We start from the raw sequence: 14,013 nt of genomic DNA, 5'->3' as shown, positions 1-14,013 counted from the left end.
GGGCAGGAAAACATAACGAATGACACCGTGTCTTGCTGAAGATCTAAAGCTATTTTTAGATGAAGTACTCCTTTGTGTTCTCTGTGGTGAACTGCTTACACCCGAGGGTGCGACATTGCCTCTTCACTCCAACTTTCTTGCTTTAAATGACAAATTCTGTATATTTTTATAATTGTTACCAATGACAAACTCATAATGCAAATAAATTTGGCAGAAAACAATTGAACAGTGAAGAAAATCTCAGTGTAGATGTCAAATGAGCTATTGTATTTTATCACAGTGATTTATCTTTATATTTCTATACCATTGAAATAGCTTCACTTTCTTAAAATGATTGTGCTACTGTACTTGCAGCTTGCAGCATTGTTATAGTAGTATGAAGTGGCATTTCTGTTGTAGTGGTAGATGATATGAAAATCCACCCGTTGAATTTATCATCATTGCAGTAAACAGTTATGGATTTATAATTATCCAAAAGCTGTTTTTGACAATAAGACTCATTTATGTTGAATGCTAGCAACTACTTTTTAACACAGTGTGTCCATAATAGCTTTGCTTCATATGAGGGTGAGCCAAATAACCACAGAATCGCAGAATTTGCCTTATGTGATGTAAAGGGAAGTAGCTTGCAGGTTTCCCTTTCTCTTGTAAAGCTGGGTCTGAAATCACTCATGTCTTAAGGCTGGCCAACAGTCTGGGCTAGCAGAATTGCCTGACATTCACTAAGTCAACAGTGTTTTTAAGGCCTGGTGTCACTGGCATCCCCCTTTTCCTGTTCGTCTTCCTACAGTACTTCAAGGCATTTTGCTGTGAGAGTACCAAAGTTAAATGTTAAGTGGAAAGAAAGATGTGTTTATTAAGGGAGGTAGAAAAAAGGAGATTCTTGTGTAGTATGTATTATGCTATTTCCTGCACGTAAGCAATTATTTTTAATAGACTTTTATCTCAAAGCTCACCTATTGGGGACCTCATGTTTTATTTGATTCTGTGTTACATGCTATGTCAAAATAAAAGAATGAGAAACAGATTTTTTTCTTGACTCTTTAAGACCTGCTTCGTATTTTGATGTTCTTCTGTGTTATCTGTTATGAGAATTACAAGGTCTGCTCTAAACTTAATGCCTCTTATTTTATTATATTGGCCCACAGTGTCAGAGGTGGATGTTGGTGGTATGGCAGCAGAGGTTTGTAGCTATTGCAGTTTCCATGTTAATAAATAGGAGGCATTAATTTCAGTACAATAATTCTGGAAAATAGCATAATTCTTCTGCACAAGGAAATTTCTGGGGATGAAATAATAGTAATGAAGGAAAAAATAAAATTAAACTTCTTTTTAAATGTTGATATTGATGACAATTGAGACAGTACTTATTTTCTTGCTGTTCGTAAAGCGTTTCATTGCTTCTGTAAAACAACACACAGCTTCAGATTTTTCTTCCCGTGCTTTTGGAGATATGACAGGGGATGGTGAAAAGCTGCATGATTTTCAAAAATTGCAATGCAATGCATAGCTTGACCCAAATATTCCAGAGAGCGCATGTTTTGAGTGAAAGCGTGTCAAAGGAGGGAGAGTGTGGATTTGAAAGCATAGCATTGATAGAATGAGCAAGAATATGCTTGAGTAGAGAAGACTAAAGATTGTGGACTTCATTGCTGCTGTGATTTAACTCCTGTTTAACCATTACACTGACAGCTCATTGATTTCCACCTCTTCCCCCTGCTCTCAGCGTTCTCTCTGCTCCCTTCCCTTCCATCTCTTAGAACTCAGGTTAAAAGAGAACACTATAAGTTTTCATCTGTACTCCTTTTCTTCTTTCACTCATGTTTGCTCCCTGTGCCATAGATTAAAACATAAAATAATGAAAACAAAACCAAAACTAAGAGATATTAGAGGGATTGGTTACTTGTCAAGAACTATATTAAGAGTAGCCGTGATAAAGAATAGTATAAATTGAATGTTCTAAATATAGGGAAATAATTTTTCTCATTTTATTCTTTTCATTGCTTAAATTGCAATGGGGACTGAAGGATTTAATTTAAAATATATTTCTGAGTTGGATAGTGACTGAGAGTTTCCCTGTAGGAATGGTTCTGCTCCTGTTCTCACTAGTTACCTACTTCTAAAATGCTCCTGCCATCAGTATTTCCTGTAGCTATTGGATAACAGCTGTCAAAATGGGCTTGCACATGTTTACAACTATGTTGAGAATTTGAAATAAGGAAAAAGTATGATCAGTTCATCTTGCTGTAGAAATCCTGCAGTCCATTGTGAGAAACCAAATGAACCAAATATTGTTATGGGTAGAAGTGGAAATGGATTCCTCAGACTTTTATTTTCAAGGGTAGTGGATGTCAGATTCCATTTATTTGAAAATGACACTTCCTGTTCAAAGATCACCTTTGAGCTTTGGTAATAATATGCTAATGTAATATAATGGTCCAGACCTAAATCATTTCAAAGATTGTCTTTTCTATACTACTGTACACTCTGCTAGTGTTAAATAACAAAAGCATAAATCAGCTGTGTTTTTTTTCTCCTGCATGCATTTGTTCACAGCATGTCCTGTATTTTAATAGACAGTAGTTAATGATTCAGAAAATACATCAAAATCTCAACAGAAATCTGATCTATGTTACATTCATATTTTGCCATGACTCATGATAAGCAAATAAATAAGATTAATGAAGACCTACTGTGGGATATGTCTTATAGGTTGGAATCTGGATATAGCTGTCAGTCCTCTGTTTTGCATCTTCTTCTAAGCACAGAAAGCAAGAAGATGTTTATTCTCTTTATAAATCAAGGGGCACTGGCCACAGGATCTGCATTCCTCGATTATCATGTATACAGGCTGCATCTCTTTGTGGCACACCATCCTTATTTATCAGGTTGGCTCTTTCTCTTGAAGCTGAATAACGAGGCCACATCCAAAAGCTCCAGGATGAATGTGATTATTCATTGTTTTTTACATTTCAGACCTGCATTTATTTTGTGGCTGGAGCTGATGGCAGCCATCAGCCCCAGGCCGAACCACCTGTCTGTGTTCCCATAAGCAGCATACATGCTAGGAGGATTATGCGATTACTGTTTGTACCATGTGCTCTCTAATTCTTTAGTATTTATTTAAAGCATCCTAAGCAGTGTTTGTTTTACGGTTGAGTGGTTTGCACAATAGGTTGGAAGTTGTATCTGTTGGCTATTTAACCCCAGCTGTTACAGGAAGGAGAGAGTGTCACACCTGTCATGAAAGTACAATGACAAACATGGGTCTGAGTGCCAAAGCACTTTTATTATTCCTGTTATTATCAGAGTACTGTGCAGAACCAGAGTCAGAGGCCTTGATTAACACAGAGTGAGAGATAAGCTCTTGTAAATTGATGCTAGCAAAGTGCTGGGGAATTTGGAGTGATGCAGTCTCTGGGTATTGCTTATTTCATTACAGTGTACTGCTTGCCTATCATATTTTTATATTACTCTTCTCCCAATGATTGATTTTTAGTGATAGAACATATTCCTTAACCATTGTAAGGAGCTTAAAGGTGTGCAAAGAAATTATGCAATGAAAAGAAGCAACAGCTTACATATTGCTGTAAATGTGTTTTCTTTGATTAAGAATAATTTCTGAAGGAATCCGTGTCATGCACTGTACAATTGAAAGATAGATCCATTCTGCACAGAGAGGCTAGTATGTATCCGACAGGAAGGCAAGTAGTATTTTTTAAGATAAGATGGGTGTTTATCAGCAAAAAAAACAAAGGTTGTGAATTATTTTCTTTCTGAGCTGTTGCTGAAAATCTATATCATATCAATTTAATAGTTAGAGTTAAAATTGAAGGAAGGATAATGGAATGAGGAGAAAATGAGATTAGCCAGTTCTGTTATAAGGGAGGGCTAACTTTCTATGTTGGTCTTTCAAAAAATAAATAGTGAAAAGTATGTATAAAAATCATGTCTTATACTGTTGGCACAAGCCATACCAATCTTCATATGGAACAGGGTGTGGTTTCAAAACATGTTAAAATCAAAACTTTATATTGTCATTGTGTCTGTGGTCTCTTGACTTCATGTTTTGCGTTTCATTAAATGAAAGGTTGATGCGTGTTAGACTGGTTGTTGGTTGCTGGACAAGCTGCTATTCCTGGAAGTCAGGGCTACCCATTCCTGTTGCTTACGAAGATTTGAAATCCTTCTAGTTCTCCAGGAAGATGCCAATTCTATAGTCCCCAAGATAGACCTCCTTTATTGCTTGTGTGATCTGAGATTGGGATTTGCTTCCTGTTCATCTGAGATTAGAGATCCTTCCCAGTTCAGTTTGTTTACTGTTTAAATTATTTAGGTGTGTCAGCAGTTGTTTGTGTCAGTCTGAAGTGTATATCTCGTTTTTGTCAGACAGTCTGCTCAGAAAGCATCTACTCCTTGTAGTTCAAATTCCCACCGGCATTAAAAAACAAACAAACAAACAAAAAACCAAAAAACGATGGAAAAAAAAGTATTATTGTGTGTGCTTCTAAGATCAGTTAACAGGAAGAATGATGAAACCAAACAAAAATTTTCAGCAGGAAAATTTTGCACTGCCAGGTTTGGCAGTGCAAAGACTTTCCATCAAATGTAATAACCCAAAGGGCAGTACCTGTTTGTCCATGTAGGAGAGAGTAAAGTATGGATATGGAAAACCAGGATTTGATTTCCCATCCTGATTAGTTCAAACCCTAGTCTCAAACATCCCACACTGCTGCTCTGTATTCGTTGAAATCGTCTCTAAGCATGCCATGTTGTGCTAGTAATTATCTGCTCATTAGATCTGCAGGTTGAGCCTCACTCTCCTGTGCTGTAGGTTAGTGACATTTAATTATTTGTAATAATGCCAGACAGAAAAAAATCCATCCCTGCAGTAATGCAGTGCCTAGTACACTCCTGTGTTGAAGGAGGCATAGATTCAGGTGCAGCTGAAATCAGCATGTTCAGGACCTTGGCGTGATATCTCCCTGGCGAGCATGACATGATTGGCATATGTACTTAATGAAATCGCTTTGCTCTTTTTTCCTTTATTCAAGGAGAAATTTCTTCCATGCATGGGAACTCCCATAATTTTCTAGCTTTTGTGCTGGGCAGTGGAGTTTCTATTAGCACAGGAGTAATGAGACTGCTAAACCTCTTTTATCAGCTGAGGCTTTACAATAAAAGAAAAAAAAAAATAGTGTCAAAATAACTTCACAAAAACAGTAGTGCTCTCAAAGACTAAGATTATTCCATTGAGTTATTCCAAGGTGAAAAAAAAAAATAAAAAGTCTGTGTGGTATATCAAATATGAAAATTAATCTATAGGTATAAGAGAGGAGTATAAAGGAACAGTTCAGAATACCTCCCAAGCTGAATAGTGAACAACACCCTCTGCAGCTTTCTTGAACCTTCCCACAGTGCTCAGTGAAAGATATATAATTCCTTCTCAAAATTCATAAAAGTGTTGATTTGAATAGCATGCTGAGGGATTACTTATGAAAAATCATTAATTATGTGAGCAATTCCTTATGACTCTCCTTTATCTCTCCAGTTGTGTCACTAGCAGAAATTGCAAAATATAGTTCTCTAATTCTAAAGGAAAATTTCTAAAGGAAATAGGCTCAAAACATTGTGCGATATTTCTAGAAAGACAATACTCTGAACCTCTCATTTTTCAGAGGTCAGTTTAGCTAAAGATTGAGTGTCTTGTTTCTATCGCTTTTCACTTGCACTATGTATATGCTTTGTTAGCAGTACTATAAAAATGAATCTAGCCATCACTTGAATACTGATCTAGTTAAATACTTCTGATAACTCTGAGAATGCTGCTCTGTGTGGGCCATAGTCTGAGGTATTCAGAATAATGCGCCACTTACCTTGAAAGACAGTTTACTAGAAATACCAATAATAACACTTGAGAATGATTGAAAATGTCTCAGCAAGTTTTTTTTTTTTTTTTTTTTTTTTTTTTGTCTTTGTGTTGATTGAGCTCTCTTACTTCCCTGAATTGCACAGGAGAACGTATTTTAGCTGAAAGTGTCCCTGAGGTGAAAAGTAAAGAAACAACTGCTATTTTATAATCTCTGGGAAGACAGAAGTCTGCTCATCATTCATTAAGCGATTTCATATTTTGACCTTTTTATTCTGAAACAAAAGATATTTCAATATCTCTGAAGTGAAAAATGTTAACTCCTCCTTAAGTGTCTCATTGAATTGCAAGTAAATAGTTCAAACTGATTAGAGTGCTCAGAACTGAATAAGTGTAAGCATATATCACAGCATTCATTTGCAGGGAAAACAAAACAAAGGGGAAAACAGCTAATGAGAATGAAGTGAAAAAATGGACTGTTGTTTTTTTTTAATGTCACTGGACTATGCATCTGTGTCAGCTTTTCTCCAACTGTGTACTTTTCACAATTTATATTACTATCTATTTCTTTATAGTTCCACATTAAACATTTTGCCCATTCAAAAAGATGTGCTTAAGTTCCATATAGAGAGTAAAGTCTCCCAGATTGCCCTACTATAAAAAACTCACGTTGTTATGACTGACTCTGAAATTAGTGATCATTGTGGTTTTTCTGTGTTCTCTGTGAGGGTACCCAAAAACAAGATTTTAATGTTATACTCTTGCAGGAAGAAATAAATAAGTCACAGACAGGGTTCAGCCATCCATAAAGGGCTGTCAGAAGTAAAGACAAGTTTGGATGTCAGTTGATTAAAATATAAAAAGGGAAGGCAGTATGAAAATTAAATATTCTAATGAAGTGAAAAATGGAGGATACATGGCTGTGAATCAAATAGTACACCAAATTTTGAGGATTACTCTTTGTGTGTGATTTTAAGCCTTTAAATGACATGCATTTGACTGGCTTCTCTTAGCTCAAGGATGTGCTAGCCTCAGTCAAAAATAACATGCATGTTATTATTATATTTTAATGCACTCCTATATCATTAGATACCCTTTGCACATAAGATTCCCCAGAAGTAAAATAATCTAATTTAGGATTTGAATTACTAATTAAATGAAAGGGGATAAGTAATCTTTCTCAGAGCAACTCAGATTGGAAGAATCCTCTAGATATGCAGCATGGTTTTAAGTTTTTGTGGCTGTGGAATTTCAGTACTAAAAGTATTATGAAACATTTTAAAATATGAATTATTTATAGCTAAGAAAAGTCTAAATATTTAATCAGAAAAATTTCATTGTAGTAGTTGTTCTTGACGTTTTTAAAAATAGAGATAATTCTGTATAGTGATGCATGACTGAAAATAAGGCACATCTTAAGCGCATCATGGTCCAGGGAACCAAGAAATTTAGAAACTCGTTGTAGGAAAGTGAGGGATGTGCTGGATGGTGTGCTGATGAAGTTGCAGGCAATCAATTCTTTTTCTTCTTTCACATTATGCCCTTCACATTTCTGCCTCGGTTTGCTCAGTTCTTTCTATGTCATCTCTTTATGCTAGCACAGCTTTATGTGACAGACACTTAACTGCCTCAGCCTGCCCTCTGAGCTACCTGCAGGCTGTGTGAATGTGGTTAGCAGAGTCCTGAACCCAGGCTAAAACACCCTGCCTCTTTTAACAGATTATTTCCTCAGGCACTTCCTTTGCTAAGGGGAAATCTCACCTTTTTGGTCAACTGTGAGTGCACAAGCTTGCGTGTCTCTGAAAAATGCCACCTAGATGTTTGTGTGACTGTGTCTGACACTGTGTCACTCTGATGTGAGGTTTCAGCTGCTGGATTTGTTCCTTTTTCTCTAGTTTTATGTTGAATGATTCTGGGTTGATTTTCACTGGGTTTGCATGCATGATATAAACTCATTTGGATTGTTTACTTCTAGTATTAAGTGTGGGTGTATGATTGTTAGGACTTAACTTTGCATAGAATGGCTTTTCTGGACCTTTACTATTCCTAACTCTTGTTTTATTATATATATATATATTTTCTTAATTATATTGTTGAAAAATCACTGTATTCTTTGAGATATATTTAGAAGTGTTCCTAGAAGTCAAGATTCCTTGTTAGCAGGATACACTCAAACTATTGCAAAATATTTTAGCTGTAGCCTGAAAAAATACTGATAAAGATCCTAGTTCTAATAGGGATCTGTGTTGTATAGGCTTATTTCTTCATTTGCAACATGCAAGTGTTTGCTATTTCAGTTGTGCCTAATTTCAATGATATAACAAATTAACCTTTTGGAACACATTCCCTTGGTTATAATCTACTTACAGAGATAAGCTCAGTAGTCTTTTTTAACATTATTTTTTAACCACCGTGATAAATGCTTCCTCTTCCAATTAGCCGTAAGAGGTATTGTCTCAGTATTCATTGGAATATTATTGCTGGAATGATTGCCTCAATTTTAAAGTGCGAGGTGTGTACATTGTTGTGATGGTTTGCATTAGAGTCAAGGTGTAAATGTTTGATAGAACATATTTATGATGGAACATATTATTAGGCTTTTTGTACACAGCATTAAAAAATTTACCTCAGTGATGTACAATAGGTATTTCTTGTAATAAAACTGAAATAAAATAGCAACTAGTTGCAATGCCAGATGCTGAGAAGTAATTACTTTGTAATATCTTCCCAAAATATGGTCATATACTGAGTGGGTTGTAATAGCTGTAAGTTTCAAGGAATTGTTTGCGATGACAGTGCGGAAGTTTAAAAGCTAAGGGGAAGACAGGGCAATGTAAATATACTCATAGCAAATCAAACTAGTACATTGTGCAGTGAATATTTATTTCCTGGAAATCTGATACCGTTATTAAAATAACTCTGAATCTGTGAAGGCTTGCAAAAAAAGGTAGAGGGAAACATATACCAGAAGTTATACCTATTATTTCTGAGAAGTGTAGGTAGCTTAGGATAGGATTCATAAAAAGTTGCATAGTCTACAGAATCCGTGGTTAGATTCCAAAATCAATGACATGAGTTTCTAGTAGTGGAGCAGGATGGAGGGAATTGGAGGGGTTGGCAGAATGTGTGTAACAGGAACCCTGAAGCAGTGAAGCCTTTTAAACATCTGGCCATTTATTCAGGTGATTGTTTTGAAATTCCTAAGTGGTAGATCATTAGCACTGAGATTATTAATACAATTTCTGTCTCACTGTAGCATCTGGAAGTCTCCCAAATGCTAATGAGTGTAACCATGGAGCATGATCATTAAAATCTATCTATCTATCTATCTATCTATCTATCTATCTATCTATCTATCTCTGATTTGCAAAATGGGAATAAGTATTGAGTACTGCTACAATCCCAAATTATCTGTGATTTGCCATAAGTGAAAGAAAGAGGAAATATGTGACAAATCTGGGAATTAAACTGATAGCATGGGGGTTCTGGGGGAGGGGAGGACCTCATTAAGGATCTTATCCCTGTTATTTTTTTTTTTTCCAGAAGTTTTCATAATTATAAAAAACGTCTTTTAAGCTCATGTAAGACTCAACTTATATCGGAGTAGGTTGCTCCAAAAGTATTGCCTCTGATTTATTTCCATGAAAACCACAATAGGTAGAATGTGCACTCAGTAACACTAATTGATACAGAAAGTTCTCGACTGAAGAACACTATTTTTCAACACAGTCCTTATCATTAGCCATGCATTTTTACCAACAGTGAACAAAAGCATGCATACAGTTCTTGTAAAAATCTGTGTGGCTGTTGAGAATGCTTCTTGTCATTCACCTTGCTGTAGCTGGTACTGAAATACTCTGCCCACCACCTCCATTGGTTTGTCTCCTTGAATGTTCACTAAATGTCAATGAATGTCAATGAGTGCAATTTTTTTCTGCATTGAGGAACTGTGACACACTTTTGATTTGTCTTCATTTCCATGTCAGAAATGATTTCTTTTTCAGACTGCCCCTCTGCTGCCATTTGTCAAATGAAAACAACATGTAATGGAATATCAGTGGGAATGTTCAGCCTCTACAGCCACATCACCGCTATCTAACTCTGATGTTGTGAGCCAACATAATAAAATAGGAAGCATTACTTTCAGAGCAGCCTTCATATTTAACATTCCTAATGCGAATTGGAATTCATGTGAATTACTTGAAAAATATGGCACATTTCTATGCAAAATTTTTATTTCCATGGGTTCTTAGCATTTTGTTCACCTATGGAAGATGCATGGTTAGTTACCTAACAACATGAAACCAGTCTTATACTGTGAAAGTAAAGCAAGAATAATGCATAGATAATAGTGCTTGGGTGCCTGTGATAAGAAGCACTTCATTTATTTATTTATTTTTAAAAATCTTCTAATGAAGTTAGTAAATGCTAAACATTTTAGGCCACAGGAAATGGAACCCAAAAAATCAAAAGATTTCATGATTATTTTACTTCTTTCACTTTTTATTATCTTCTGTAAACCTGTATTTGGTAACTGGTATGTTAACCTCATTCAGAGGATTCCCTTGTTCCTATCCAAAAGAGCAAGCAAGGATTTAATCAGTACTGCCCTCATTAAAATCCTTCTAATGTAATCTGTTGTTCTCAAAAAGCTTAGCCTCAAATCTACCAAATGTATTTTAATTATGTTTCAGATGGATTGTGTCTGGAACTACACTGTTGCTGAAGCAAATTAATCCATTACATCAGCCAGTTCTAATTCTTTGTATGAGAATACTTATAAAAGATTCACAGACTATCTAAATGCACTTTTAAAACACTGGTTTTATTCACTTCATGTTTTTATTTTTTTTGTCCTATGTCTATGAATGGGGGAAAAAAAAAAAAAAAAAGATGGTTTTTGCTTCAGTGTATTTCATCTCATAGATGAAGATATTAGCAGTGATTTTTACCACACGTGCATTCAGTAGTGATGCAATATTTATTTACATAATTGTATCTAAAATCTGTATCACCAATAAGAAAATTGCCACAGTGAGGTATTTACTACTGAAAGAACGTAATAATCTGTAATGCTAAAAAATAAAAAATAATTAAAAAAAAAACCAACACCCAAAGAATACGTTTCTCTCAGAGTTCATTTTCCATGGAAAAGGGTCACTTCCTGTTTAACAAACAAATACTAAACAGTTGGGGAAGGCAGTGTTGACCAATTCACTAATCAGTTTGTAAATCTTACTAAATACAGTTTTAAGTGTGGTCTTCAAAGTGCCTCTAATTATTTCAATTAGCCTTGAAGTGTATCCTTTCCCTCTTGACTGTGCCTGTAATTTTGAACCCAAGAATGCTGTCTATTCTTCAGATCTCAGATATGTTCCTTCTCCATTTTAAAATAAAAACCACTGCCATCCCTCTTGTACCTCCTCATTTTCATGAAAATAGCAAATTGAGGCCTTGTCACAACTTTTCCGTCTTCTCCCATCTGGACACCTTGGGTAACTGAGAAATTGGAAACCTGTTGGTGTTTCATTGGCAAACAAGTCTGGATGTGACTTTTAACCTGTTGGTACTTGTGAGGAATAGTAGCAAATAAATATTTCACATGGTTAGACCAATATTTTAAAAGATAAATATTTCATTAAACACAGGCTAATGTTGAAAAGAACTGAACGTTCAACAGTTTACTTTTGATTTTCATGTGCTGGATAACTAAACCTATTCTTTTGGCAGCTACATGTGTACCTAGGAGCTCATCTCCAGGGAGTCATAGTTCAGTAAGTCAGAATATGAGATTTCCAGGAAAGCTGAAATACTTCTCCTCATTCTATTATCTGCTCATGTCTTTGAATAGGAAGGTTTAAAAAAATAGTAATAATTAAATAAAAAATCAAGGTAGAAGGAGGGAAAGGGCAAAAGGAAGAGTCATGATCAGAGGAAAGATGAGAGAATTATTTAATTTGCTTTAGTATTGTCTTTGTTGATGCTTTTCTACATCTCTCTTTTCTCATTCTTTCTCGTCACTTTATATGAGAGGGGTGTTTTCAGATATCAGAGATGCAATAGCAATTCCAGTAAGACATAGAAGAGTCACTGCAGGTGTTAAATTGTATCTCTGAGGAGAAGTCACCTCACTCTGACAATCTCTGTGTTGATAGATCCTGATTCTTTAGTTAATCATGGAGTGCTGAACTTGCAAATGGAAGAGTGCATTTCCCTTGGGTGGCTTGATTAGGAACCCTAACCACCCAGGGCCCCAGATACAGGATTGAAACAGACATTGGCATTTAAATGTACTTTGGCCTGTGCAGTGGCATAAAACAAGTAGAAAACTGAGCTGCAGAAATAGTTGGTATCTTGCTGCTCTGCTTCCAGTGTTTTTTTTTGTTGTTTTTTTTTTGTTGTTTTTTTTTTTTTTTTTTTTTGTGTGTGTGTGTGTGTATGTAGTTTTTTTGTGTATTTTGTGTTTTTATTTCCCACCTTCCTCCAGATATTAAGAGACTACCCACTGACATTCATCAATCCTTGCTAAACATTTGTGAGACTGAAGAGTGGATGTGAGCATAGTGAGGTGGTATGTTTCAGCAGAGACAACAGTGGGTTGCCTCCACTGGTGCAGATTTTTATGAGCCTGTTATACAGACTCTTTTTCATTGTGGGTTAAAATGCTTGGCTACTGATGGGGAGCTTGTTGAAAAAAAGTGTTTTGTGACTGAGAATTTGCTCAATCAAATAGTGTTGTGCTATCTGTATCTGCTGTAGTTTCCACGGAAGGCATTACTTTTTGAGCAATCCACATGTAAACCATTCTATCTTGTGTGCACCTGTTTTAGTATTTGAACTTCAGAGGCTTTTTGTGTTCTGTATATCATTTCTATGCTTTATGTATTTGCTCTGATTTACAGGTAGAACTTCTTACCACTGAGTATTAGCATGGCCCTCAGTGAGTCTGCCTTACATTTCAGGGTAGTGTAGCTATGTTTACAGCAACATGTTGAAATAAATTGAAATTAATTAGAAGTTAGCGAGACTATTTCAGCATATATTTTCTTCTGCAATTCTAATGCCCTTTCAGCTTTCCTTTTCTATAAAAACTCTTGTGGAGGTTCATGGGAGACCATGTATTATGCTTGTCTGTATAATATCAAACTTCATTTTTGTTTCATTCAAAGTGTTTTGCCTGCAGGCTACTGAATACGTTTGTTGACCTGTTTTCTCATCTGATGGTTGCATCTTCAATCATAGGAAAATTGATCTAATATGTTCTCAAAACCAAGAAGATTACAAAAAAATAGCCGTTAAATATTTTTGACTTCCGAGGAACATTCAGTACAGACTCCTAATAAAGGTTTTTCAGCTGCTGTGAAAACATTTAGTCAGGCCTTCAGACTAAACTAATGTCTACAATTTCAGGAGACACTTTTAACTATAATAAAGTATCAAAAAACTGTTTCTAAGAAAAGATTTATGTTCCATTATATTATGTTTATGGGGCAAGGTTTTGGTAGCAGAGCAGCTGCAAGGGTGGTGCCTGTGAGTAAAGCCCAGTGCTGCCTCCTGTCAGACAAGAACTGGCTACGAAAGGGACCTGCTGCCAGACTATGAGGAGCACTGGCTGTGCTCTGGGAGAGCAGATTTAAGAAAAGGAGTAACTGCTGCACAAAAGCCACTGTGAGAGAGGAATGGTGAAACAAGAGAGAAATAGCCCTGCAGACACCAAGACCAATGCAAAAGGAGGGCAGGAGTTACTCCAGAAGCAGAGAAAGAAGCTCCCTGCAGCCGGAGAGATGCCCATGGAGGTGTAGGCTGTGCCCCTGTAGAACATGGGAGCAACATGGAGCTGATCTCCATGTGCAGCCACGGAGGAGCCTATAGTGCAACAGTGTATTTTTCTACTTGCTTTTGTAAAGGGAAGTGTGAATTCTTTTGCTAAGTCTTAAGTCCAAGGAAAAAAATAAATAAATAGGAAGGCTGAAAGATATTCAAGCATGTAAAACTTGCTGATAAAGGGACACCTTACAGAATTGCCATTTTAAAGATAATTTCACATTTTTTAAGTACAAAGGTGTGATACATTTGAAAGAGAGAGAAACAAAAAGAGAAGCCAATGAATAGCTTTTTGAAAAAAGTTCTGCAGTTAAGTATTT

General features: G+C 36.0%; 1 protein-coding gene across 7 annotated transcripts in view; it reads left to right on the top strand.

The window, feature by feature from the left end:
* Positions 1 to 14,013, top strand: part of GRID2 (glutamate ionotropic receptor delta type subunit 2) — a 651,664-nt gene that overhangs the window by 183,099 nt on the left and 454,552 nt on the right. The window lies entirely within an intron of this gene.

This window comes from Excalfactoria chinensis, chromosome 4 (assembly GCF_039878825.1).
Source record: "Excalfactoria chinensis isolate bCotChi1 chromosome 4, bCotChi1.hap2, whole genome shotgun sequence".
NCBI classification, from domain to species: Eukaryota; Metazoa; Chordata; class Aves; order Galliformes; family Phasianidae; genus Excalfactoria; species Excalfactoria chinensis.
The sequence above is the reverse complement of the archived record's forward strand: the minus strand, read 5'-3'. Positions and strand labels throughout refer to the sequence as shown.